Source organism: Lemur catta, chromosome 1, assembly GCF_020740605.2.
Source record: "Lemur catta isolate mLemCat1 chromosome 1, mLemCat1.pri, whole genome shotgun sequence".
In the NCBI taxonomy this organism is placed as follows: domain Eukaryota; kingdom Metazoa; phylum Chordata; class Mammalia; order Primates; family Lemuridae; genus Lemur; species Lemur catta.
The window spans coordinates 236,191,481-236,218,376 of NC_059128.1; the positions used below are offsets into that span (position 1 = coordinate 236,191,481).

Genomic DNA, 26,896 nt, shown 5'->3' on the forward strand with positions numbered 1-26,896 from the left:
CTAGGCACCAGCCATCATGGGCACCCCACTGCTAACTGTCTGTTTTTCCTGTACTTTAATGGGCTCAAGAAGATGACACTTACCATATTGTACTGCCATTAGCTGTTTGTGTGTCATCCATGCTTGAAGGAAAGGACCATGTGTTACACACCTTTAAATCCTGAAATAAACACATTCAATAGCGTTTTGGTGACCAAGGGAGTGAATAAGTAAGGTGATATCTAAATTTGACCATCACCATAGAAAAATAGGATGATATAATTGAGTTATAAACTTGATTGCTGTATGAATCCTGATTTCCCATCTAGGCTTTTATAAAAAAGGAAGAAAATTAGTACCGGGAAAGAGGAGTGAAGGATTGGGCAGTATAAATGGGAAGGAATGGGTGAAAGTTAATCAAAAAACAAAGACAACAGAAGAGATTGAAAAGTAAGAGGAAATAGGATTTATAGATGAGATCACAGAAAGAGCTATGAAAGACATTAAATTGTTGGTGGGATCAGCCAGTAAGCATCCAAGATTACAGTCAAGTAGCTCCTTATCCCACCTAACAGGATATTGTAGAGATGTAATACAGCAAACCCCAGAGTTTCTCAGAGGGAAGCTGCTCTGCAGATAAGAAAGACCCATTATTTCGTGTTATTATTTTCCTTTCATGTTGGGCGGATGTACCAGTGACAGTTGGAGTCTCCTTTCAGCCAAATAGCTCCCATATGCTACATAATGCTGCTGCTGATTAAAATCCTATGGAAGATTCAGGCTGTATCTGGAACAATAGCAGTATGAATTCGATTTATCAGTCTTCTGGGGAAGCAAAGATAATCAAATTTCCCCCTTCAGCAACTTTGGGACCAAGCCATTTGCTGAGATGACAATAGATGTGAGTCGCATACTTTCAGTTTATATACCTGCTGCCTGTTAATCACTGTTTCTTAAAATTTTGTGAGGATTTTTTTTTCTTCCTAGTCACATCTTAGGGGCTTTGTCATTTAAAGGCAAGGGCACTTCTGTGAAAACTAGTTACAGAAACGTGTGGAAAATTAGGAAGATCTATAGGGAGATAAAGTTATGGGTAATATGAGGAAAAACACTATTTTAGTCAGAAATTTGAGTTCCAGTTTTCTCAGTGTGTGTGCTGTACAAGTGGATTGAGCCCTCTGAGCTTTGATTCCTTCACCTGTAAAACGGATAATGATATTGACATAGAGGGCTGCTGTTGTGGATCAAATTACATAATTTATGTTTGGTTGTGCTTTCTGGAAAAAATCTAGGTAGTCAGACCTGCAAGGAACTCTCAGCATAAATGCTCCATTGAAACCCCTGCACTGGGACTTGACCAAACTTTAACATGGCTTCTAGCAGCCTAAGCCCCTGTCCCTGGGACAACCCAGCTCCCTTTTGAGTTCCTGTGTAGAAAAGCTCTGGGCTGTCAAAAGAATTTTCCCTTTGTTCTAGCCAACACCTAATGCTAGGCCTCCCTTTCTTGGAGTATTTATTTAAAAAGGCTTACAATTGTGAATCCTTTCTCTGTCACTTTGAGATGTATGTTTATCTCCTACAACTCAGGAGTATCCTTCTCAAGGACCAAGAAATACATTCCTTTGAAATGCAATCATCACTGAGAAGAGGGCCTCTCTCTCCCAGGCTCCGTGGGAGGATAGAATTCCAACTTTAGTAATTGTCAGCCAACAGACTCAGCTGGCCCCATGGCATTTACACTGACCAACTCTGTACTCTTTTACTTGAGTCCCTGCTTCAGAATGCCCAGTCACCTCTGTGAAAATCAAAATGTGGCTCAGCATTTTCCCCTGGTAGCAATTACTGAATAAAATCTGTTTTCAGTGCTTTAACTACTGTCCACCTTTGGTTATCTTTGACAGTAGAGACTGGCTTTGTGCTAACACCTACCAAACCCCTGTCCCCAGATCTCTTTTCATGGTAAGTACATGTGTTTATGGATGTGTGTGTTTGTGTTCTGAAGAGGGTGAGGTTAAGCCTTGTCAGGAAAGGTCATGGGAAGAAATTAGGAAAATATGGTAAGGTTGTTTGTTTTCTGAATCTGGTACAGGGGAAAAGGTCTGAGGCTTAGTTTCTGCTCATAATTTTTTAAAAGTCACAAATATAACTTAAAGAAGCTTTCATTATTTTAGCTTAAATCAAAATGAAATTTAAGGTGGCTCTAGCTTTAGACAATGCTGGATCCAGGGATCTGAAGGATGAAATTAGGACTCTACTCCTTCCTCTAGATCATCCTGTCCAATAAAATGCTCCACGATGACAGAAATGTTCTATATCTGAACCGTCCAATACAATTGTTGCATGTGACTATTGAGTACGTGAAGTGTGGCTAATGGCAACTGAGGAAATGAAGGTTTTAATCTAATTTGAATGAGTTTGAATGTAAAATGCCACATGGTAGCTACTCTGTTAGAGAGCACAACTCTGAATCAGGCTGTGCTTGTCTCTTCTTGGCTTTATTCTCAGACGGACTGTCTCCATGTGGTATCACAATGGCTCATGGAAGCTCCAGACTTAGCTAGTTATTAAAAATTATGATCTTACAGAAGGAGAAAAACCATCCCTTCTTCATTAGCCTTGTCAACCCCTGAGAAGGATTCTACTTGGCTTTGCTTGGGTAAATGCATGCAAGCGGATGGACACTCTCACAGTCCAGTCTGAGTTGCATCCTGCTGTAAGCCTTTCAATTCACTGTTCTAGAATTGTTCTGAGGTCACGCAGAACACTTACCAAATGGAGGTTAAAGCAGAAGTGGAAGGACTTTGTGAAAAAGGGCAAAACGTGGAAACACCTCATGGCCTTGGTGACAAAGTGCCACACAAGGTTAGTGACTGGAATATTCTCTCCACAGACAACCTGAAGTCCAGTTCAGACAGCAGCAGAAACCATACAATTTATGGAGCAAAGTACTCAAAATATTATTATCAGCAGCAGCAGCAGCAGCAGCAGCTGAGGTGCAGTCGAGAAACCTCATGTGTAGAGAGTCCTAAAAAGGGCAGGAAAAACATGGAATGTGTCATGTGGCTGCTGCAACTGGTACTCTGCTTCATAGCTCATGACACACATTATCCAAGACTCTCCAAAATAGCGTGAGTGGGGTGGGGTAGAATACCTTCAAGTAAAGGTGGGAGTTAAATACAGGAAATAAGACTTTACCATTGATGTGACAATATCTGTATTCAAAGCCTGGTAAAGCTGAGACATTTGGGTCATTCATTCAAGCCCTTGGAATTATTAGGTACTCAAATTTTATCTGCCATTTCTAGCACAGACAGACATACACATACTATGTTTACCTCTCCTTGAATAAGTACAAAATTTTTCTGTGCTTTATTGATAGCAGTGGCATAAAGAGACATGATAGAGTTAAATTCAGGATTTAATGTATCCTTTAGAACTATGAGGATTCATTTTCTGAAACTCTACGTGTTAGAAAGATTTATTATTGAGAATGTTGGAAGCAAATCTATAGACCAGGATTAGTATTCAGCATTGTATAACAATATACCATATCAGTTGTTAAAATATAAAAATGATTTTTGACCAATTTTATATAGCAAATTTCCTAATTCTCTCAAGTTTTCTCCTATCTGTTATTGCTTTGTTTCTACCTCTAGCCACAATCCAGTAATTAAAGTTTTAATTCCTGATGCAGGCAGGGGCTTCCAGGTCCAAGATAATATTCTAAACTATTGATAGCTATGTTCTGACTGGCCAGTGCTCATGTTTCCCTACTAAGTTTCCCTAAAATCCCCATTGCTAAGCACCATCTTTGAATTCCCAAGGAAACCCAAAATAACCATTTCATGCTCGACCAGCATTTTACTTTATGTGTGTCTATTCATTCATCCAAGTTGTTACTTATTTGTTTATTACATAACTTTTAAATCCTCTTGTGAGCACAGAAATAATGTAATTTGAAATATGTTGCCATATTTGGGAAATCCGTAAATTTTTTACTTTATAACAGATGAATATAGTGAAGAGAAGGAGTTAAATTTGATTTTGTAGTGATGTAGATCACAGTAGCAATTGGAGACAATATAGCAAGTTGGCCAGGAGACCAAGGCTTATCTAGAGACCAAGCCTTATCTGAAGACCACTGCCGACGGTAGCTGTAAGTTACAGTCATGATCAAAAAGTATGGCTGGATAGGGAGTACAAACAGCTGAGACAAAAACTATGATCGATAATCTCCATCATTTTCAAGCATGTAGCCTCAAGTTCCTGCCTTCAGGCGACCATTGGGATCACAGGTAGAGAAATTTGTGGTGTGATTGGCTAAAGATAAATGTGCATGTGTGTGCGTATGTTTGTGTGTTTATATAGTCTTAACATAATTATAGTTATTGGCTTACATAGATTTGCTTAGTTAATTCCTTTTAAAATTGTTAATGGAGACTTTTGTGGAGGTTGAGTGATGAAAGTGTATGGAAAAATGTTGTGGCCTTAATTCAAGCCAGATTGGATCAATAATGCTGAAGACAAAACTATAGCTATTACCAAGCCTAAAACCTTGAGGGAAACAGAATTTTGCAGCTTTTGGCCACTGGGAATAAGAAAACATCGTTTTACAGTGTGTTGATGGTTTGAATTTTTGACAGCTGCTCCAATATAAGTCTCAACTCTTCTGCCAGCTGACAGACACATCCTGCTAGAGATGAAGCGGTGGCTTCAAATAGGTTTTTGACTTCTTTAGACCATCTCGCCTCTTTCCTCACGTACAAATCAAAATCTAGCAAGGTGACTTTTGTCTTTTCTACCTCATTATCCTAAATTGTGAAGAAAATTTTAAGATTGTAAATTCCAAATTTGAACATCTCGGAGATCAAATTTCTATAACTCACAGTCATGCCGCAAGACAATAATACATGAGCCAGCAACTTAGATCTATGTTCCTTTACTTAGATTTGTTTGCTAAGGAAAACTATGGCAACTGCTGTGACTTGTGAAAGTCCAAACTCAGCATTTGAGAGCATTTAGTATTTAGGCAAGTGGTAGAGCAGCAAACTCATTTTGAGTAAGATATTTAAAGAAGAAGGAAGTACCATATGTCATCAGCTGGCATAATTTAACTTGCAAATCACATGTTGGCAAAAGCTAGTTGGCAACAGATGGCTGAACTCTTCTGTGTTTCAGACCCCAAACCTATCCTTTCCCATTTTGTGTTAGAAATCTAATTAAAAGCCTTTTTCTCACCATCAGATTAATTGTAAACAAGCCTTTTTATCTGGTAGGAAACTGACCTGTGTTTAACAAGCTTTCCCCCAAACCCTCTATTTTCCAAGATATTCTTCAAGAAGTATTTTTTCCAAATTGATTTATTCAAACAAGATACAATCTTTTTTTCTTAAGTCTAATGTCCTACTACTTAGGCCAAATATCAGTCACTTATTTATCAGTTAGGACATAAACTGCTATTAACCAAAGACTACTTGCTAATTTAATTTTAGTATCTTTAGTTAATTTGGTGAAATTTGTTGAAAGACACCTCTCTTCCAGTTTTATAATTGCTATCGCAAAGAGTGTTTTATAAAGCCTAATTTTAAAGTATTTTATCATATGGTAACACAATTAATATCAGAAAAAAGGACATGTGTTTCATTAATTTGCCTGTCACTCCCCTAGTTTATGATGAGAGGACTGACACTTCTGGGCCATCTGTTTGTATATAACCTAAAAAACCTATACATGCCAATGGACTGAAGTATTTTGACAGAGTAAATCCAAAGGCATGTGCTGAACATTTCAGTAAGTATTAGGTTATTTCCCCAAAGAATTTTATCATTATTAGATTAATTCTTTTTTATTTTTTAATTTCATTGTAAATTGACAAATTATAGTTATATATTTTGGGAGGTACACAGTGATGTTATGATATATTTATACAATATGGAATGATTAAATCAAGCTAATTAGAATATCTATAAACCTCAAATACTTATTATCTTTTGTAGTGGGAACATATGAATGTATAAAATTCAAAAATTCAAGAAAAGCAGTGCTGTAAAGAGTGGGTAATGTGTGACTGTTTCTTTCCCAACATACAAAGGAACTGTGTGTTTAGTGGTTATGAAAAGAGAAAGTTATCTTCTGGCTTCTGCTTAGGATATGAAAAGCTGGGAAAAAGCATCATTTCTTCCCTTACAATATAAAAAAAATAGATAATTTGCAAATTCACAGTTGTCCTCAGACTCATCAGAGAACTTGTATTGTGAGACAACCAACTGACCTAAAATCTAAGGAAAGATTTTCACCTGAAAGGTGAAATAGACTATGAGCATTTTCTTTCCTGGAGTAGATGCCGGACCCCAAAAAATCTGTTCAGAAGAATTCAACTAAAATTTTTGACAAATTGCTAAAGCCTGACTTTGGTCTAGCATGAGTATATAGAATCCCGGGGAGCTGCAGTCACAAGGGGAAATTACACATATGTTCATGATCTCTATGTTAGGACATAAAGCATGTCTTAAAATTCTCCTTGTTGGATAGTCTTGAACAATTTCTGTCTCTTCAGCAGGGGAAGACTGCAGTAAACTCTGTTTTTTAGTTGTTTCCTATTTAGCTTTTAATTCTTTGCCCCATGTAGCTTAATCAAATATAACACATTGAAATCTGGTAGCATCTGACATACTTTTCTGGGCCTCCCTTTCTCTATAGGATCTGGGATTTTTACATTCTGGATCTATTGAAAGCTCCATTTTTCTTTGTGTGTTTTGTCCCAAGAGATTGCTCAAAGCTCTGTAGTAGAGCTTTATAGAAGCTGCTTTATAGAAGCCATGAAACTCCTGGGTCAAAGTCAAAGGACAAGGGACAGTAATAGCAATAACTCAGAGTATCATAGCATAATTTTCAGTGCCTATTCCCCAAACCCTGATATTCAGAGGACCAGGTGACATCTGTACACAGTAGGGGTGTGTAACCCTCTGACTTGGTTCTTAGCATTTAGCCCCATTCCAAGAATTGGCCTGGGAGGAAAAAATGGCAACCAGAATATCTGCTGACCTCGCTATGGTTCCAGAGTCTCTATGATCTTGGCTCCTCACATTCTCATAGATTCAGCCAATTGCTAAACCCTTAAATCAAAAGGTTCATTATTTTCCTTGTATTTCATCTGGCTTTTCTACTTTTGCTGGAGCTGCTTGCAAAATGCTTCCAGTTAGCTACATTTAGCCATTACATATTTGTTTCTTGTTTATTTTCCATCTCTGTTAGGAATGTAATTCAGGTTCCTTTGGCTTATTCTCTTATAAAAACCCAGTGCCTTGAAAAGCACGTGGCAACTAGTAGGCATTCAATAATATTAAATAAATCGGTGGCTGAATTCAGATAAGTAAAAATAAATAAAACCACAATTTTAAAATTTTGTATTTTATCTGGATGCCTACTGGCTTATATCTAGTAGTTTCCATGTCTAATCACATCTTTGTTGATATATGTTTTCTCAGTAAAATACCCATGTGCATATTTTCAGGACATGGGTTTATTAGTGCTTAGTTATGTCTTTAGATTTAATCAAGAGGCAACGCATGAACGTTCTTTGAGTTTGGAAACGTCACGTTTTTCCCTAGGACCTAAAAGAAGGTATAAATAAACGGAGATTATTTCATTCACATGTTTGATTTATCCCATTTTTGTAGAGTGCTTTCAACTCCCTGCAGCTTTGTGCTTGCTGTCTTCTTCCTTTGATCAAAAACTGCACTTATTTTGGATACAGTTAAAAGGTCACCTTTTATAAGAAGTCTTCTGAGACTTTTTCCAGGTGACTCAGTTACTCTCATCTCTGTGCTCTCACAGCTCTGCGAAAGTTCTTTTGTTAAAGCACTTATTACATTGCCTATTAGTTATTTGTTTACATGTCTGGCTTCCTACCTAATTACTGAGTTCCTTACATGAATATCTTTGTATCCTTTGTACCTGGCACATGGTCAAGCACAGGGAAGTATCTTAGAAAATGTTGGCTGGATGTTTTATTAAGCTTAGAATGTTATTTAGCTTAGGCATATGTACATTTTAAAAAGACAACAAAATGAAACTTTATAATTTTGAAATTTTAGTTAGTAATTCTCTGTGTATAAAAGCTACTGTGACAACAGAGAGGTCTTTTCAGGGCCACTGGACTCTACTATTTTGTTTATTCCTGAACTTATAAACTTTCAATTCCTTTTCATAGCTGATATCCTTGGAATCAGCCTTAATTTTCAGAGATAGGGCTAGTGGTGTCATTTAGATGCTGTAATTTTAAGCGAACCTGAAAGACTCTCCTTTCCCTAAATTGCCTGTATTTGTGTTTGGAATTCCACACATCTGTTGCCTTGTTTGAGCTCTGCAGTCATGCTATAGACTAATCTTAAAACAGAAATACTTCTATGTAGAGACATCCTTCAATTTATTAACCAGATAATTTCTCTTCATGAAAGAAGAAATCTGGTCAAGCAGGAGCTCTGTGTACCTGGAGAAGGGTGGGAACAGCAGGAAGGAAAGAGCAGAGATAGCAAGGATGGCAGCTGGGGACACCAAAGACCAAAGTGAATTACTGACAGCTTTGTCACCAACTTCATCTTCCCTTGAGATGCTATTTTTATATTTTATTGTCCTAATCTACCAAAAAGGAAAAGGTGATGCAAATAGTACTCCAAACATCTTCTTTGTTTAGTGGAATATGGTATATACTATATTATGGTCCAGATGGGGAAAAAGTTAGGGTTTCCAAAAAGCATAGGAAGGCCATTTAATATAGGAAGCAATTTACAGAGATGAAAATATCCCAATATTTTCTATTTCTGATTTAACCATTCAAATCACATATGTAAATCAGAATTATCTGATTTTTGCTGTTTTTACCACCAAATGGTAAGAATTATAATAGCTTTAAGTTAAATCATCTGATTATCTATATATTTCAGTTTGCTTTTCATAGGTAGATGGCAATGTAAGTATCTTGGACCATAAGTACTTCCATTTGGCATGATGTTGCTCTATATTTACAACAGAACATACTTTTGTAAACAGACTGCTATCTCTCACCATCAATATTTAAAGGATATAGATATAGGTAAAAGGGTGATATGGTTTAAGGCTTATGTACGTTGGCCACAACTCAAATTAATATTTACAAGCTTTGGCTTTGTATGCTCTTAGAATATGTAACTAATATATTTCATATACATGATATAATTAACCCTAAGCTTCTATGAAAATATATTTTTACATTGAAGAATTTGTTTAGCAGAGAACTCACTATCTCAGGGAAGTAGGTGAGAACTAAACCAAGGGCGTTTTGTCAGTTCTCCTGCCTGACAATATGTGGAACTTGAACTCACTTCTACCCTTACCCAGTCTCTTTCATTTCCTGGTGGAGCGTGAAGGAACTCGCAATCCTCACCTGTAAGAGACAGAAGAGTCTAGGGGTTTGAAGCATAGACTCCAGGCTTTGGCTTTTAATAATATGATCTTGGGCAAGACACCTAGTCCCAGATTCTGTATACTGATCTGTAAAAGTGAGGTTTAAAAACAATACTTACCTATTAAGTTGTAATGAGTGTTAAATAAGATAATGTAGACAAAGCACAATAATGGCAGACAATAAACACATAGTATTAGTTGCTATTATTATTATAGTTAATGTAACAGTATTCCCACTTCCATTGCCCCCCATGTTTCCATGCAGGCGAAAGAAATCCTACTTCACTCTGCTAGAGAAAAATTCATGGTGGGTTAGAGAGCTTCTATCTTCCTGTTTACTCCTACCCATGGGTGGGAAAGTGTGTAATTTTATTAGGAAGATTCTTTAATTCCTAATGTGTCCAGTTCAGCCCCTTCTTACTTTTCAGATGTGGTTTGCCCACAGGACATAAAATCCTGGTGTTCTCTCCACCAAACCTACCCCAATGGATGAGGCTTGTTGTTGTCTAGCTGTGTCAATGTCTAACTTAGGATGAAGTCTAAGCAAGTCTATTTTAACTGCAGATTTTGAGCCGCATTCTGCAATAAGCTTTATTAGTGGTATGATAATTTTATCACCACATCTCTAACTTTCCTCTTTTACTATTTGTTTTGAAGTTGAATGGGGAAGATAAAAGGGCTATTTATTTGCCTTCCAACTCCCTGAAGTTTTTGTTTTCTAAGTCACTGCTGTGTTCTTTGGTGCTGGTAACTGCAGTTCTCACCATGGAATTCCTTTACATTCTGAGCCTTAGGCAATTTTCTCCATCTGCCAGCTGCCCCCTTGCCAGGCAGTGGCCATTGCCCCTGTTGTACTGTGTTCACAAATGCCTCTGGCCTGGATCCATCACAACTGCCAGGCTGATGTGAGAGATGGTGCTGCCTTAGACGCTTTTTCAGTGTTTGTTACTGCCACTTCCACTGTTGCCATAACAGAGTCATGGGCACCTCGTGTGACCAGCACAAGGAAGGCACATGCCATGCTTCTCAAGAAGCAGTATTGTCTAGTCCCAGACATCATGGCTGGGCCCCAGGAGCTCTCTTCTGCAAGAGAAGTCACACACTTCTCCAAATATTCAGCACATGCATTATGTTTAGTCTATCCACACTGCAAAACCATTACCTTTCCATTCCCATGTAGATTTCCCAATTGGTTGCAAAGATTTTCTTCTTACAAGCATTGCCTTTATTGAGTATGCACACTAAGTCCCTCCCTTTTGGGGACCCTCTCCCCTATAGTGAGAAGAAACCTCCTTTCTTCTGGCATTAGCTGACAGCTGCTAAAATCAATATCCTAGGCAGGGATTGTGAGGCCAGAAGCAAAGGTGTATTGTCAGTCATGCAGGATTTTTAATCATGCAGGATTTTTGGTCATGCATGTTTTGTGCAAACAGCTGCTGCATTTTTAGTTTTGCACTTGGAAGACCTTATCTTAAATATGCTTTGCCAAAGATTGTGGCTCATTTGCTTTCTTTTTCTCTTCTTCCAATTGGAAAAGAAGAAAAGGTCAAAGAGAGAGCTAAAGTGGGGTCAATATGGAGTTGAACCTCTAGCAAATGATAGTATTTACTTATCAGCATCAGATGTTTTTGAGGTATTTGTGTAGGCAGTTCCATTTCAGTATGTATGAATGTATGCATGCATGCAGCAAATCTGCCATAGGTTTTAACAGAGTAGACGATCATGAAATTAATGGTTTGTGATGATTAGTTAATGCCTGGTGAGGTTTCCAGTCTAGTAAAATGTACCTATATATGCTCCCTTGCAACTCTGTAGTGGTGTTTATTTCCTTTCCTAAAATTTATTGTACCAAATATCTTTCTTAAAATCATGCCCCACCAATTGATTTGTTTATTTTATTTTAGAAAATAAGGAAGAGAATTTATGGCTCATGAGACTCAAAAGTCCCCATTCCTTTTGGTTGCAGTTCATTTTTTTGAAACTGTAACTGCTGTGGTGGACATAGTTCTTGTGGTCTGTTTTACTGAATCTCCTTTCTATGCACAGTGTCTCCTCCCCTGTGCACTTTCCATATTACCATGGGTGATATATAGATATTATTCTGACCATGCCACACTCTGCTGTTTTTAAACACTTGCTGGTTTCTAATTTTCTACAGAATAATTATTTTCTGCTCTTTCTTTTGGTATAAAGGGAAAGCCCTTCAATGCCCAACATGGGACTCTTTCTACCTTCCATCCTGGAACACCTCTTTCTTGTCTCCTCCTCACGTCTTCTTCACCCTTCCCTCCCCTGGTGCCCATAATTATGATTAAATGTTCTTTTTTGGAACATATCATTTACTTTTATGCCTCTGAGAATTTTCTCTGACATTTGCCTCACATATTACCTTTAAATTCCCTTCTTTCCCTTGCCTGCTTGGAGAATACTTATCCTTCAGGACTCAACACAAATAATATCTCATTATGAAGTCAGTCCTCCAGTTAATTGCACAATATTGTTCAGTTTGCATGTTTGTCTTACCAAGTAGTTGTGAGCCCTTCAAGGGTTAGATAGTAATTTATTCACAAAATACCCTCCCAGTACTTATGCTTATCGTATTGGGATGGGAGGGAGAAGAGGAGTACATGTCTATCTTCCTATAGTACTGCTTGCTATGGCGTTGCCTTTTCTTTCTACTTGTCACCACCGCAGGTATATATTGTCGTCTAAGGCCCAGCTTGTGTGGGTAGTGGCCACAATAGGGCCTGCTTCTGTGGTATTCAGACCCAAGCTGCCCCCTCGGGTATTTTGAGCCCTTGTCTTCTGGCTGACCCCTGCTGGTGGTCTCATGCTCAAGCCCTTTCCCTCCTGGGGGCTAAACTCTGCCCTGCATTGCATTGGTCCATGACGAGCAGGGAGACTCAAGTGCCGTCGGCCCTGCATGGCTCAGATGTGTGGGCTGAAGGCTGGTACTCCGTGCAGCTTCTTCCCTGGCTGATGAACTCCTAGGTCCTCTCTCCCCAGGACAAATAAATAAATTCCATTTACCCACATAACAACCCTATGTAGTATGTACTGTTACTGTCTCAATCATACAGACTGAGAAACCAAGGCACAGGGAGACACAAAGTCAAAAGAGCCAGGATTCAAACCCAAGCAATCTGGCACCAGAATCCATGCTCTTAACCCAGTGTACCATAGCATCTTTTATGTTAAATCTCATGCTACAGTTGGAAGAAAAATTAACCTTTGTTTATTGCCTACAACATGACAGTTAATTTGTGTATGTATATAATATATATATTTGTTTATTGATTGAATCACTGAGCCATTGAGAAAATGATGGAGCCATGATACAAATCCTGGTTTTATGACTCCAAAGTAAATGATCTCTTTACTAAATACAACTATTTTTGTGGTTCAGATGCCAAAAGTTGTTTTTGAAGATTTATTTTTAAAGAAGGAGTAACTATTCCCCACTTTACAAAAGCATCCATAACAAAGGTGGCTATAGAAAGGATGAATAATTTTCGGCCCTAAAAGGTTTTGCTGTGCACTGACATTTTATCTTCTTTTTTTTCAGGCTGTATTACCAAATGTCTGACTTAAGAAAAAAAATTATAAAAGAAAGACAGACTGAGATTGAAAGCATCCGAATTTTATTCCAGCGACTCAATCCCCATTGTGTGGAGTAGACCAGAATGAATAAATTGAACTTTGTATATTCAGCAGCTCAATTATTAAACATATCCACAGAAACTCATTCTGTCAAATTAACTGTGGAGGTTGTTGTTGCTGTTGCAGGTATGAGAATTTATTTTTTTGTGCTCTGTCATCATAACCGGTTTTCGCTTTTTAAACAGAACATCAAATTAACCCATTAAGCAACGTCACTAACTCCCACAGAATATTTGAATTATGTACAGCAGGATGTGTTTTAATCATTTATTTTAATTTTGTTCCTCATTCAAGTTAAAAAAAAAGTTATTGAAATCAAAGGGTGTAGCATCAAATGACTGTAATTGTTTCAGATAGATTACAGTTGTTAGTACCTAAGTAGAAATATGTTTTTGTATATTTTTGTTTTTGTGTTTATTTTGTGAAAGGACTCTATTTTTCCTATTATTTTCTCTTAAAAATGTGTTAGGTTACAACATTAGTAGACGCTAGAATATTTCGTTTTGTTTTATGCCTGGATACTGTTTTTTCGGACTAACTGACTTTCCTGGGGACTCTGATTCTGCCCACAGCATGAAAACTGACAATTTTCCTTTCTCTGTTTACAGAGGAGAGCTCACTGCACTCATGGAGAGGGGAGAAAGGACCTGACTTTTGGCATGACTGCTTTTGGCCCTATGAACGAATGTTCTCCTAGCACTGGAAAGCTGGTGGTAAGATATGGGAACCACAAATGGGCTATGAGGAAATGTTTTCAATGAAGAAAACAAAATCCCTGACAGGATCCAACAAATGACCAAATCTCAGCATCTGCTGTGACTTGTAAACCCGAATAAAACACTTCTTTGTGTTCTCTGGCACATTGCAACCAAAGGCTTTTCATGAATGAATACTGTGACAACCAGATCCACTGGCCATACAAAAACAAACCATTCATTCCTCATCCCCATGCTGGAAGGTTATCTGGCTGGCTTATCAGCATGACCTCAGAACGTCAGCTGATTATCCTATGGTGCATTCAGCCAGGTCGTTGTGCCCTGTTAGTGGCAATCACAGAGTTCCATCTGGACAGAGGTGGAACAAATTACTTTCACCTTGAATTATTTTTTTTAAATTTTCAAAGATAAAGACTATTGATATTGGCTTTTAAGAGACACATCTGCTGTGCCTTGGGCTGGAGGCCAGATACTTCTGCTGTTGAGTTTTTGTATCATTGTACAGGCTTCAGAATTTCAGAATTACTATGCATTTGTTAAAATCGACTTTTCTAAAGTTTTAGGGAGAATCTTTTGCTTAGGTTCAGCTGAGTAATTTCAGTCCAATACTAAAGATGACATACTGTATATAAGAGAAGTTAAGTGACCGATTCAAGGTTGCACAGCTAGTTCCGAATAGATCTGGAATAGAACCAACATCCTTTGGCCCTTTGTCAGGTATTCTTTCCTTGATATCACACTGTTTTTAAGGATGTTTAGAATATTTTAAGATAAAATTGTTATTTGAATCTGCTTAAACCAGACAACTCTAATTGTTCTCAAATATCCATTATCCTTTTCTTCTCTAGTAATAGAACCCCTAATTTTAACTTGGCAACATGGCCACCTGGAGATGGTAGAGAGGAAGTTAGAAGGAAGTTGGATCCCTGATACTATTCATCTGTCTCGCCAGCCCTAGTTAGCCTATGTTTAGACTTTTATGCAAGGGAGAAATAAACATTTATTTGTTTTAACTGCTGATATTTAGATCTCAGTTACAGCAACTGAACATACAGCGCTATTTAATAACTTGCAAATTTTATGCTGCAAGTTAATATTTTATAACTATCAAATTTAAATGCAATAAATGGTCATTATGCCTGTGTAAATGTTTGGCAATCTTGGCATTAAACTGTTACTATCATCTATTACATGAGATGGCTTTCCATCCATTCCATTCGGAGTCTGTACAATATGTGACCCCTGGTGTGACCTCTCTAACCTCACTCCTGCTGCTCTCTCCTCTCAGCTGGCTCCTGCCATGCTTACTTCTTTGCTTTTCCTAAATATTCCAGATATGCTCAGTGCCACTTCCTCAGGGTAAAAGTTGTTTTGTTGGTATTGTTGGTAGTTGTGCTTTTTTATCCCTCTGTAGCAAATCTCTTTGCCTAGCAATCTGCATATGGTATCTTGTTTCCACAAATTTAGAATTTTGCTCAATTGTTATCTTTTCATTAAATCCTCCCCTGATGGCTTCAATAAATTTCATTTTCCATCACCTGGCATTTGTATACCCTTTGCATTCTTAATTTTTCTCCATATCATTTATTTCCACTTTTTCCCTTTTCATTGAAATAATAGCTTTCTGAGAGCAGGGACTTTGCTGTTGCTATGTTCCCAGAACACTGTCTGGCACCTAAAATTCACTAGATAAATATCTGTTGAATGGATGCATGAGTCAACAATTGAGTGTTTTAACAGATATGAATGATGTTATGATCTACTAAGGGGGATATGTTATGCTGATAACTCAGTTTGTTTTCTGAAATATCTATAAAATGAATATGTTGGCTCCTCTAGAGGTAGAATCTCTTTTGGTGGAAGTATAACTGATTAAAATTTTACATACTGGTAAGGTAAACGTCATTCATTCACAAACATCATTGGATTTCATAGCAGATTACTAAAATCTGATCTTGAAATAAGTAACAAAATCCTAAAATTCTGAGGGCCTTAGGGAACAATTTATCAAATATATTCTCTAACGTATTAATAATTATATGTTTTACTATATTTCTGATCTTTGTTTTCCCAAAGTAAGAAATTATGTGCTGAATCAGCCTTGAAAATAAAAGTAAAATGAAGAACAAATAATCTTTTCTTGTAATGTCATTAACCAAAGGCTCAACTGGTATAGGGGTATAGTGGGAATGGATTTTTTATACTATGATTGTTTTCCAAAAATGTCACATTACTTTACTTTTACAAGTCAAGTTATATCCAGCACTGAAGCTTGAGTTCTGAGGTTAGACCAGAAATCCAGTATCAGGCATTTGTAGGATTCCTTCTTCCATTTGAGAGCTTTGGGCTTACACAGGTCTGGGAAACTAGGAGTAGGGCTGAATCCTAGCTTACGGGAGTTGGAATCCGTACTACCACATTGTCAGCTACCCCAACAGCTGATCGCTGGCTTTCTCCATATGGAGCCTACTGCTCTGCACGGGGTGGTGCTGTCCTTCACCGCCGTGCGCTCTTTGGACCCATGCCCAACCATAGGTCTTTTGTCTCTGCTCTCAACATCATGCTGTGAAGTTTCCTACTCCATCAACAACCATTGCTTTTTCTCCTAGAAACCCTTGTTTCTATCCCTATTGGAAACTTCCCAAATCCTATCTTCTTTCATACTTACAGGGAGCTACTTTTTTCTTCCAACATAATGAACTTTGTGTGAGCCATAAAGTGCCAGGCCACCATCACTGATAGTTTTGAAAAACTAACACTATTTATTTCTGCCTTAATTAGGACACAAGTTTAAGAAGACTTTTAAGGAAAGATTTTAGTGCCAGAAAAAATTGGGAAAGACCTTGAAATAGGCAAACGTAATTTCCGGGCCTTTTATCTAGTACACCCTTCTCAGTTATGTTTGGTTGTTTTCTTTGAGAGCTATTTTTGAATTACTGATGATAATGCAAGTGATTTTTGCTCAGAGAAATATAAATGAAATATGTCAGGTGGACTTCCATTGATTATTTTCCTATAGATGATGAGCAGTTTTGTATTTATTTGTAAATTTATTTTAGAATTCCTGATTGCCTATATGTGGGAGCATTTTGAATTCTTTTTTTGAGGAAGTTGTAACATCTTACTGGTTTCCTCATTTACTGAGTTAAATATAGTCTTGGATATGTGTTGATTTTGTATTTGTATGACAGCCATGTTTTTATCTTTTAAAAAATTATCTTTTATGTTAAAGGCACAATGATGACCTCTGCTTCTTATGAACAGGCTATGGAAAACATGTATTTTATTTTATCTTATTTTTAAGCTTATTTGACCTCCACCATTAGATGATTTATTTTATTTCTAATTTAAAAAAATACAGTTGATTTTGGCAAATTCAGGTTTAAAACTAAGCATGCCAATAATAAATGAATAATTTCTCCAAGTACAAAGGATTTCTCTTGGGAAGGACTGTTATTTTAGAATTTTTTTTTTCCAATTTAGGAAGGAAAATAACCTTAAAATATTATAATACCTAAACAGTGATACCAGTAATTTAGTTTTTATGCTTGTAGATGCTTGTAGAATAAATAATTCAACATTTATTATCACCAAGACTAACTTAAGCCCAACTCCTTTAATAAGGAGATTTCCTTCTACATTTCAGTACTAGACTGATATGCTTGAATGTTACTGAGCAAGTGAAGGATGTGATTTATTAATAAATTGATTACTGATGAAGAGTTTATACACTATCTCCTTTATCATTAGCTAGTACATAGACTTAAGAAAACAAACAATACAATGAACAAAAACAGAACCCCAGTCCTTACCCTCTAAATGGTTTAGATTTCCCTTCTACTTACCTGAAAATATAAAAATATAAATGACCATGTATAGAGATGCAGCACTAAATATACTTGAATGGTTCTATTTTTGTATTTAACTTTTTACTTATTTAATTTGAAAAGATTAGAAAATTATAAGTTTGAAATTAGAGTAGCTATCACTTACACTGGGGGCAACAAACTAAAGAAACAAAAAAATCCAAATGGCTAAAAATAACTAAGTTATAAAAGTATAGCTATAATTTATAATACCATGTATCTCATAAAAAGGAAAACATTAAATGTTTTTTCTTCTAGGTAATGACGATTGTTTTCTCACAGAAAGAAAAAAAAAAAACCAAAAAAACAAAGGCAACTAACGATTTGAGATTAAAATCAAAGGTAACTGGTATTCACCACAGCAATGTCAAAATGACCCATCCAGCACAAAACTTTCTCATTCATAATCATACACAGTTAAGTTACTTTTCCCTGAGTTACATCATAGTCCTCTTAAAACAATCTCCCTTTCAAAAACTATCATATTAGTTAAGCCTGATTATTCTTTCTGTGAAGTTATTAATTTCTTTTATATAGGCCACACAAGTTTAATTGAAATACTTTACTTAAGGATAAGACAAAATAAGTCATTTTCCTTTAAAAAAATATAGGACCATCTGTTTTCAAAGGATAATCACAGCTAGTTCATTAAAATAAATTTTGTACCATGAGCAGTCAAGCTTTTTGAATGATCACTAAGCGTACACCTGAAGATTATCGATGCTATATAAAGTATAAACTTGTTTTAAAGATTTGCGTCCATTTAAAAATCAGAGACAGTTTGTACTGAAGAGTTTTTAAAAAGAGAATCCCGACACATACTGTTAATTTGCCTCAAGTAACTTCTTAGAAATACAGTATAAAAAGTTAAGAACCATAACAGTCATGGTTCAAATTGCAACAAGATTTTCCTGAAACCCAGTACAAAGGTTACTGGCTCAAGACTATATCGCAAAGTAGTATTGGTTTGAGATTTGATTGTAAGACTTTACTTGTTAAAAAAAAAAAAAAAGGTGCATGCTTGGTTATATATGACTTTTAACCTTGAGCTATAGTTATGCTACAAATCATTCCACCCTCCCGATCTAAAGTCAGTCACGTGGAGATACACACATTCTCTGAGCATTGTTTGGGGTCCTCAGTTTTCCAGTTTTGATGGAGATTTAGAAGGCATTCAGAACTCAGTGTGCTTTCATTCAGAGCAGGATGAATTTTACAAATTCCACTTTCCTCCATTAGTGACAGGCCACAGACCCCCAAGTATGCATGCAAAGCATGTGGATGACTGTCTGGCTGGTTGGCAAATTCCTCCACAAGGCGATCTTGGGGTGATAAGATTTCTATTTTCCTTAAAGTTAGTGTGCTGGAAAATTTTCCAAAGCTTTAGAGTTGTTCCCACCCAAAATGAATAACAGGTGTTTACAAGCTTATTAGGCCTTCTAGGATAAGTATTTTGTTGCCTCCTTATACACCAGTTCTTTATCCAGTTGAATTCTTTTTCTAAGAAAACAACTTCTAGTTTACCCATCAGACATAGTAATGCAATGCCACAAAAAGTAGATCCTTCATGAGATTCAAGTTCAGATCCCTGTGCCAGCCCATTGTCATAGGACATATTTTTTCTACTATAGGTGATGGCTTTTTTCATATCCATGCTTGACCAGATGTTGAGCATATAGCAAATACAGGAAACACAGTATACAAATTGCATGTCATTATCACTGACTTCAAGTGTTGCACAAAAACTCTCATCTTCCAGCTGAAGGGCTCTCAAGCCTGCTAAGCAAACGTCTTTATTTACTCAGCTTAAGTAGTCTCTAAGAATAACTAAGCATGAAAGGCTAGTGTAGGTCATTGCTATGTAGTCACTACCGTAAGGACAAGCTGTTCCAAGATTCTTTGATGGATTGAATGGAATACCTAGGTTTGAAGAGCCTTGGAAATCACAGTGATTTAGATTTGACCCTGCTGGTCTAGAGTGAAGAATAGCACTCCAGAAAGACCTGGTGACAGAGGTGAAAGAACCACACATTCAGGCACCTCAGAAAATCCAGCTGCTGTCCCTAACCGCTCCCTGCCAACCTCTGGTCCTCAGTGGCTGCCATTCTTCTCAGAAAAGCATTTATTTTAAATGTTTGCTTTGTGCATTCATTTCATTCTTTCTTAGTGCACCAAAATAGCTTAAAACAAAACGGAACAAAATAAACATTAACAAAGGACATCAGTTAGTCATATTTTTCTTTTTAACTCACCATTATCTGATCTTCATATCAAAATTCTGAGCTTTAATAATGCTCATAAAAACATTTGGGTAAGATCATACCATCAGGAAAGAGTGACAGTTTGACTTCTTCTGCCCCCATTTGGATGCTCTTGATTTCCTTCTCTTGTCTGATTGCTTTGGCTAGGACTTCCAGCGCTATGTTGAATAGAAGCAGTGATAGAGGGCAGCCTTGTCTGGTTCCAGTTCTAAGCGGGAATGCTTTCAATTTTTCCCTGTTCAGAATGGTGTTGGCTGTGGGTTTGTTATATATGGTTTTTATCATTTTTAGGTAAGTCCTGTCTATGCCTATTTTGTTAAGCATTCTTATAAAAGGGTGCTGAATTTTGTTGAATGCTTTTTTTGTATCTATTGAGAAGATTATATGGTCTTTATTTACTTGTATTTATGTGGTGAATTACATTTATAGATTTGCACATGTTGAACCATTTCCTGCATCTCTGGGATGAAGCCCACTTGGTCTTGATGGATTATATTTTTGATAAGCACCTGAATTCAGTTTGCTAGGATTTTGTTGAGAATTTTTGCATCTATATTCCTAAGGGATATTGGTCTGCAGTTTTCTGTTTTTGTTACATCCTTTCGGGATTTGGTATCAGGAAGATGTTGGCTTCATAAAATTTATTGGGGAAGATTCCTTCCTTCTCGATGTTGTGGAATAATTTCTGCAGGATAGGCACCAGTTCTTTGTAGGTCTGATGAAATCTGGGTGTGAAACCATATGGTCTGGGACTTTTCTTTTTAGGAAGGTTTTTTTATTGCTGCTTCAGTTTCAGTACTTGATATTGAACTGTTCAGGAATTCGCTTCTTCCTGATTGAGACTAGGGAGTCTGAGTGTTTCTAAGAATTTGTCCATTTCCTCCACGTTTTCAAGCTTATGTGCATAGAGGATTTTATAGTATTCATACATGGTATTTTGTATTTCTGTGGTATCAGTTGTAATTTCTCCTTTCATTCCTGATGGAGCTTATTAGAGTCCTTTCTTTTCTGCTTCTCATTAATCTAGTAAGAGGTGCATCAATTTTGTTTATTTTTTCAAAGAACAAAATTTTTGTTTTATTAATCTTCCATATACTTTTTTATTATCAATTTCATTTAGTTCTGCTCTGATCTTTGTTATTTCTTTTCTTCTGCTGGGTTTGGGGTTGGTTTGCTCCTCCTTTTCCAGTTCTTTGAGATGATTCATAAGATTGTTGATTTGTGATCTTTCTGTCTTTGGATGTAGGAATTTATGGATATAAATTTTCCTCTCTGGACTCCTTTTGCTGTGTCCCAAAGATTTTGATAACTTGTGTGTCCTTTATAATTTCATTCAAAGAATCTTTTGGTTTCCATTTTAATACCCTCCTTAACCCAGTAATCATTCATCACAAGGTTGTTTAGTTTCCATGACTTTGTGTAGAGATGAGAGTTTCTATTGGAATTGATTTCTAATTTGATTCCACTGTGGTCTGAGAAGATGCCTGGTACAATTTCTATTTTTGTAAATTTGTTCAGACATGTTCAGGTATGCTTTGTGGCCCAGGATATGGTCAATCTGAGAGAATGTGCCATGAACTGATGATAAGAACATATGTTGAGTGGTTTTGGGGTCGAAAATTCCATAAATGTAGGGCAGGCCCATTTGTTCTAAAGTTCTGTTTATGTCCATTGTTTCTTTGTTTATTTTCTGTTTGGAGAATCTGTCCCATTCTCTCAGAGGGATATTGAAGTCCCTGGCTATTATAGTGCTGCTGTTTATAATTTTGTTTAGATCAAGTAGGATTTGCTTTATAAATATGGGTGTACCTGAGTTAGGTGCATAGATATTTAGAATTGTTATGTCTTCTTGTTCAATTGTACCCTTCACCATTAAATAGTGACCATCTTTGTCTGTCATTACTTTTGTTGATTTGAGGCTAAGTTATCTGAAATCAGAACTGCTATGCCAACTTTCTTTTGGCTTCCATTTGCATAGGATATTGTTTTCCATCCCTTCACCTTGAGTTGGAATGCATCTTTGTGGGTTAGATGTGTTTGCTGAAGACAGGAGATACTTGGCTTGTGTATATTTATCCATTTGGCCAGCCTCTGTCTCTTTAGTGGGCAGTTCAAGCCATTCACATTTACTGAAAGAAATGATAAGTGGGGCAGATTTCTGTTCATCCTGTTGAGTTGGACTTTGTTGCTTGTCTTCTCTCTTGAGCCATTGTGGTATCTGACCTTTGTTTTTTACCTTTTGGATGATTTTACACTGGTGAGTATTTCTTGTGCTCTAGAAAAAATAATTCTAAACTTTGTAAGGAACCAGAAAAGACCCCCTTATAGCAAAAGCAATCTTAAGCAAAAAGAACAGATTGGGAGAGGCATCAATTTACCTGACTTCAAGCTATACCATAAGGCTATAGTAACTAAAACAGCATGGCACTGGCACAAGAACAGAGATATAGACCAATGGAACAGAACTGAAAACCCAGATATAAAATCATCTTCATATAACCATCTAATGTTTGACAAAGCAGACAAAAACATACACTGGGGAAAAAAATCCTTGTTCAATAAATGGTGCCGGGAAAATTGGATAGCCACATGTAGAAGACTGAAACAGTATCTTCATCTTTCATTTCTCACAAAAATCAACTCATGGTGGATAACAGACTTACATCTAAGGCATGAAACTGTAAGAATTCTAGAAGAAAATATTGGAAAAACTCTTATAGACATTAGCCTAGAGAAAGAATTTATGGAGAAGACCCCAAAGGCAATCACAGCAACAACAAAATTAAATAAATGGGACCTGATCGAATTAAAAATCTGTGCAGCCAAGGAAACTATTACGGGAGCAAACAGACACCCTACAGAATGGGAGAAAATATTCACATGTTACACAACCGATAAAGAGCTGATAACTAGAATCTATATAGAGCTCAGGAAAATCAGGAAGAAAAAATCAACCCCATTAGAAAGCACACAAAGGACATGAACAGAAACTTTGCAAAAGAAGACAGAATAATGGCCAGTAAACATATAAAAAAGTGCTCGACATCTCTAATCAACAGGGAAATGCAAATCAAAACCACAGTGAGATATCACATAACTCCAGTGAGAATGGCTTTCATCGAAAAGTCTCAAAATAATAAATGTTGGCATGGATGCAGAGAGGTAGAAACACTCTTACACTGCTGGTGGGACTGCAGACTAGTACATACCTCTGTGGAAAGCAATATGGAGATACCTCAAAGAGCTAAAATTAGAACTACGATTTGATCCAGCAATCCCTTTACTGGGCTTCTACCCAAAGGAAAAAGACATTCTATAAAAAGACATCTGCACTAGAATGTTTAGAGCAGCACACTTCACAATTGCAAAGATGTGAAAACAACCCAAGTGCCCTTCAATACATGAGTGGATTAATAAAATGTGGTATATGTAATCCATGGAGTTCTACTCAGCCACAAAAAACAATGGTGATCTCGCACCTCTTGTATTGTCCTGGTTAGGGCTGGAACCCATTCTAGTAAGCGAAGTATCACAAGAATGGAAAAGCAAGCACAACATGTACTCAGCATCAAATTGGTATTTACTGATCAACACTTATGTGCACATATAGTGGTAACATTCATAGGCTTTTGGGCAGGTGGGAGGGCAGAGGAGGGGATGGGTATATTCACACTTAATGGGTGCGGTGCACACCGTCTGGAGAATAGACCTGCTTGAAGCTCTGACTCCAGTGGGGCAAAGGCAATATATGTAATCTAAATATTTGTACCCCTGTAATATGCTGAAGTAAAAAATAAAATAAGATGAATTAAAATAAAAATAAGAATATCTATAATTAATTAGGATTGTATTAAAGTGGAATGTGTAGCATTTCATTCAACTGGGCTAAATTTTACTTTTGTATATAAAGGTTAATATATTTAGAATACTGTTTTATTTTAAAAGAAAATTCATAAGTATATAAATGAAAATATGATTTCAGGAGATATAGTTACACTCTTAAAAATAGAATGGTAATTGATATCCAAAGGAAATCCTTGTATATTGATATGTTTGTGTGCAAAAATACTGTTAATTATATCATACATTATCCCTATCTCTTATGCAATATATTCCCAAAGGCAAAACAGTGAACTGGTTCAATACTAATGGAAATTAGTGTTGATAAATTATATCTAGTTTTTGATAGATAATAGCCTAAATTTATTTAATTTCCAGATATCTCCCTCAATTTACTTTATGATAGAGAAGGTTTAACAGAGTTTTAAGTTTTTCCATTGCTGTTATTTAAGAGGTCCGTGGAAGAAGAGTAAAATTGATAACTGACTTTTAATATTTCACCTTCACTTTATTCTTCACTGTACCTGTTTGAAAAGACTCTGTTTTATTATTAAAATTGATAAAATAAAATATTCAAGAAGTTGCAAGAAGAAAAATAAAATATACTTATAAATAAAAATAATAATCTAAGACCTACAAATTTATTTTATGAATGATCAAAAGTTGTTCAAAGATAGGGTAGAAACCTATACTTAATCATTTTATTGAGGGGGAAAAAAGAATTATGTTGAATTCACACATTCAGAATAACTCTTGCAATAAGCAGCATGACTAAGGAAAATTTCTGAATTGATTGAATTATAATTATATTAAGGCCTTCAGAATCTATTCAGTATAACTCTTTGAGAGCTTTGAGTAATTTAAAAATTCAAAAGCCAACTAAAATTGGCAGAGATCTGAACATTGTCACATACTTTTCGAGCTAGATAAACAAAGGGTAATAAATTGGGGGAGTAATAAGAAAAATTAAATTGAGGAATTAATTTTGGGGAAAAATAAAATGTAATAAATAAACTGAGCAAATATTAAAGAAGAGCATCTTTCATTCAAATATGTTTATTTATATGATGGCATAAATTTTTTATGGCCACCACATAAGACCTATTAATCTGTTAAAAATATATCCTATGAGAAAAAGAGTTACAGCCAATTGGAACAAACTGTTAGAGGATAGTTTATACTGTGCATTTTCTGAATAAAATAAACTCTTCAAAAAGCTTTTTTACTATTTACTAGTATTTGTCTTTGGAAAAAGTTGGTTGTGAACTCAAATAAATTAATATTGACTACCTATCAGGGCTTAACTGAATACCAGATACCAGGCCAAGTAATTTTTCATGTTGCACCTTTTTTAATCCTCCCAAATATCTCTATGAAATGGCACTGAATTCCCAGTTTCCATAATTCCTTGATTATGCTACTGTTAGCATTCTGACTTAACTACAACAGCTTATCTGCTCTGTTATTCTTTTATCCTCATCCATCTCTCTCTCTCTCCTTGTAGAATATCATGTATTATATTACATTGCTGAGTAGAAAACAGCTCAGCATAAAACCACTATTTTCCTTTTTTTAAAAAAGAAACTATTGCACTTTAATCTTAATAACTTTTACCACATTTTGAGCATATTCTATATGCTAGTCACTGTTCTAAACCCTTTCCAAATATTTTATTACTTAAGCCCCAGGATAATTCTATGTGGCAGATATTATCACCCCCAGTTTCTGACAGGAAAGTATTGGCTCAGACATGTTATGTAAATCATCCAATACCACAAAGCCTGTAGGTGGAAGAACTGGGATTATAAATTCTCTTTGACTTCAAAGCGTGTTCTTTTACTTTTTGTAGTATACTGTCTGCCTGGAAATTGGTATTGCATGCTACTCCAATTTTATATACATACTGTATATACATTTGAAGTAAAACTTACATAGAGTAAATTCACAGATTTTAAATGTACAATTCAATAAATTTTGATAAATGTTTATATCTGTGTAATCACCACCCAGTCAAGATATAGAACATATAAATCACTTAAGAAAACTTGCTCAACCTCTTTTCAGTCAATCCCTAAATAGACAAAAACTATTAAGATTATTATTATCATGGAGTAATTTTCCTCCTCTTGAACTTTATAAAATAGAATAATATGGTCTATATTCTTTTACAATTGGCCTCTTTAATTCACCATAATGTTTTTAAGACTCATCCATGTTGTATGTATTAGTAATTTATTGCTTTTCAGTATTATATTGCATATATTTTGTGAATTTGTGTGTTGGTATTTTCTAGTTTTAATGCTATAGTAAATAAAATGTTTTGTGTTTTAAATTTTATTTTCTATTGTTTTGCTACATGAAAAAACAACTGAATTGTGTCTATTGAGAATATATTCTTGAAAATTGCAAAATTCACTTATTCTTATTATGAGCCAAATCGTGTTACCCCTAAATTCATATGTTGAGGCCATAACCCCTAGTACCTTAGAATGTGACTGTATTTGGAGATAAGGTTTTTAAAAAGGTGATTAAGTTAAAAAGAGGACATAAAGATGGGCCTAATTTAATCTGACAGGTGTTCTTATAAAAGAAATTTAGACATACACAGAGACACCAGGGACACAGAAGAAAGATGTAAAGATATAGCAAGGAGGTGGCCATCTGCAAGCCAAAGAGAAAGGGTCCAGGAGAAAGCAAACCTATCTGCAATTTAATCTTGGATGTTTAGCCTCCAGCACTGCAAGGAAATAAATTTCTGTTGTCACCCAGTCTGTGGTGCTTTGTTATGGCAGCGCTTGCAAACTAATACAGTTCTCATATTTTGGTGGTTCCCTTAGGAACACTTATACTCTCAGCAAATAAATAAACTTTCATGTTTTCCTTTACGCTCTTCATATCTTCTTTTTACTGTATTTGTACTAGCTAGTTGTGCCATAATAATGACGAGAAGAAGTAGAAAATAACCATTCACTCCTTGTTCCCAAACTTAGGAGGAAAATGTTTCATATTTGGATACCATTTATCAATAATGGATGTTCCTATTAATCCTAGATTTCTGAGTTTGCCTTTGTTTCTTTTTTTACATTCTCATTTAAATTTAATTTAATTAAAATTTTTTTTTAGTTTTTAA

General features: G+C 36.0%; 1 long non-coding RNA gene and 1 pseudogene across 3 annotated transcripts in view; one reads left to right on the forward strand and one right to left on the reverse strand.

The window, feature by feature from the left end:
- The window catches only part of LOC123642239, a 156,293-nt gene that overhangs the window by 21,688 nt on the left and 107,709 nt on the right, over positions 1–26,896 (forward strand). For 2 of the 3 annotated variants that reach the window (XR_006736409.1, XR_006736407.1), the window contains exons 1-4: positions 1,783–1,938; positions 2,719–2,841; positions 12,989–13,209; positions 13,692–13,796. This is a non-coding gene — a long non-coding RNA (uncharacterized LOC123642239). Of the gene's footprint in view, positions 1–1,782; positions 1,939–2,718; positions 2,842–12,988; positions 13,210–13,691; positions 13,797–26,896 lie in introns of those variants that run through there. The other variant, XR_006736411.1, reaches the window with a different exon arrangement.
- Positions 18,761–19,770, reverse strand: LOC123642231 (annotated as a pseudogene).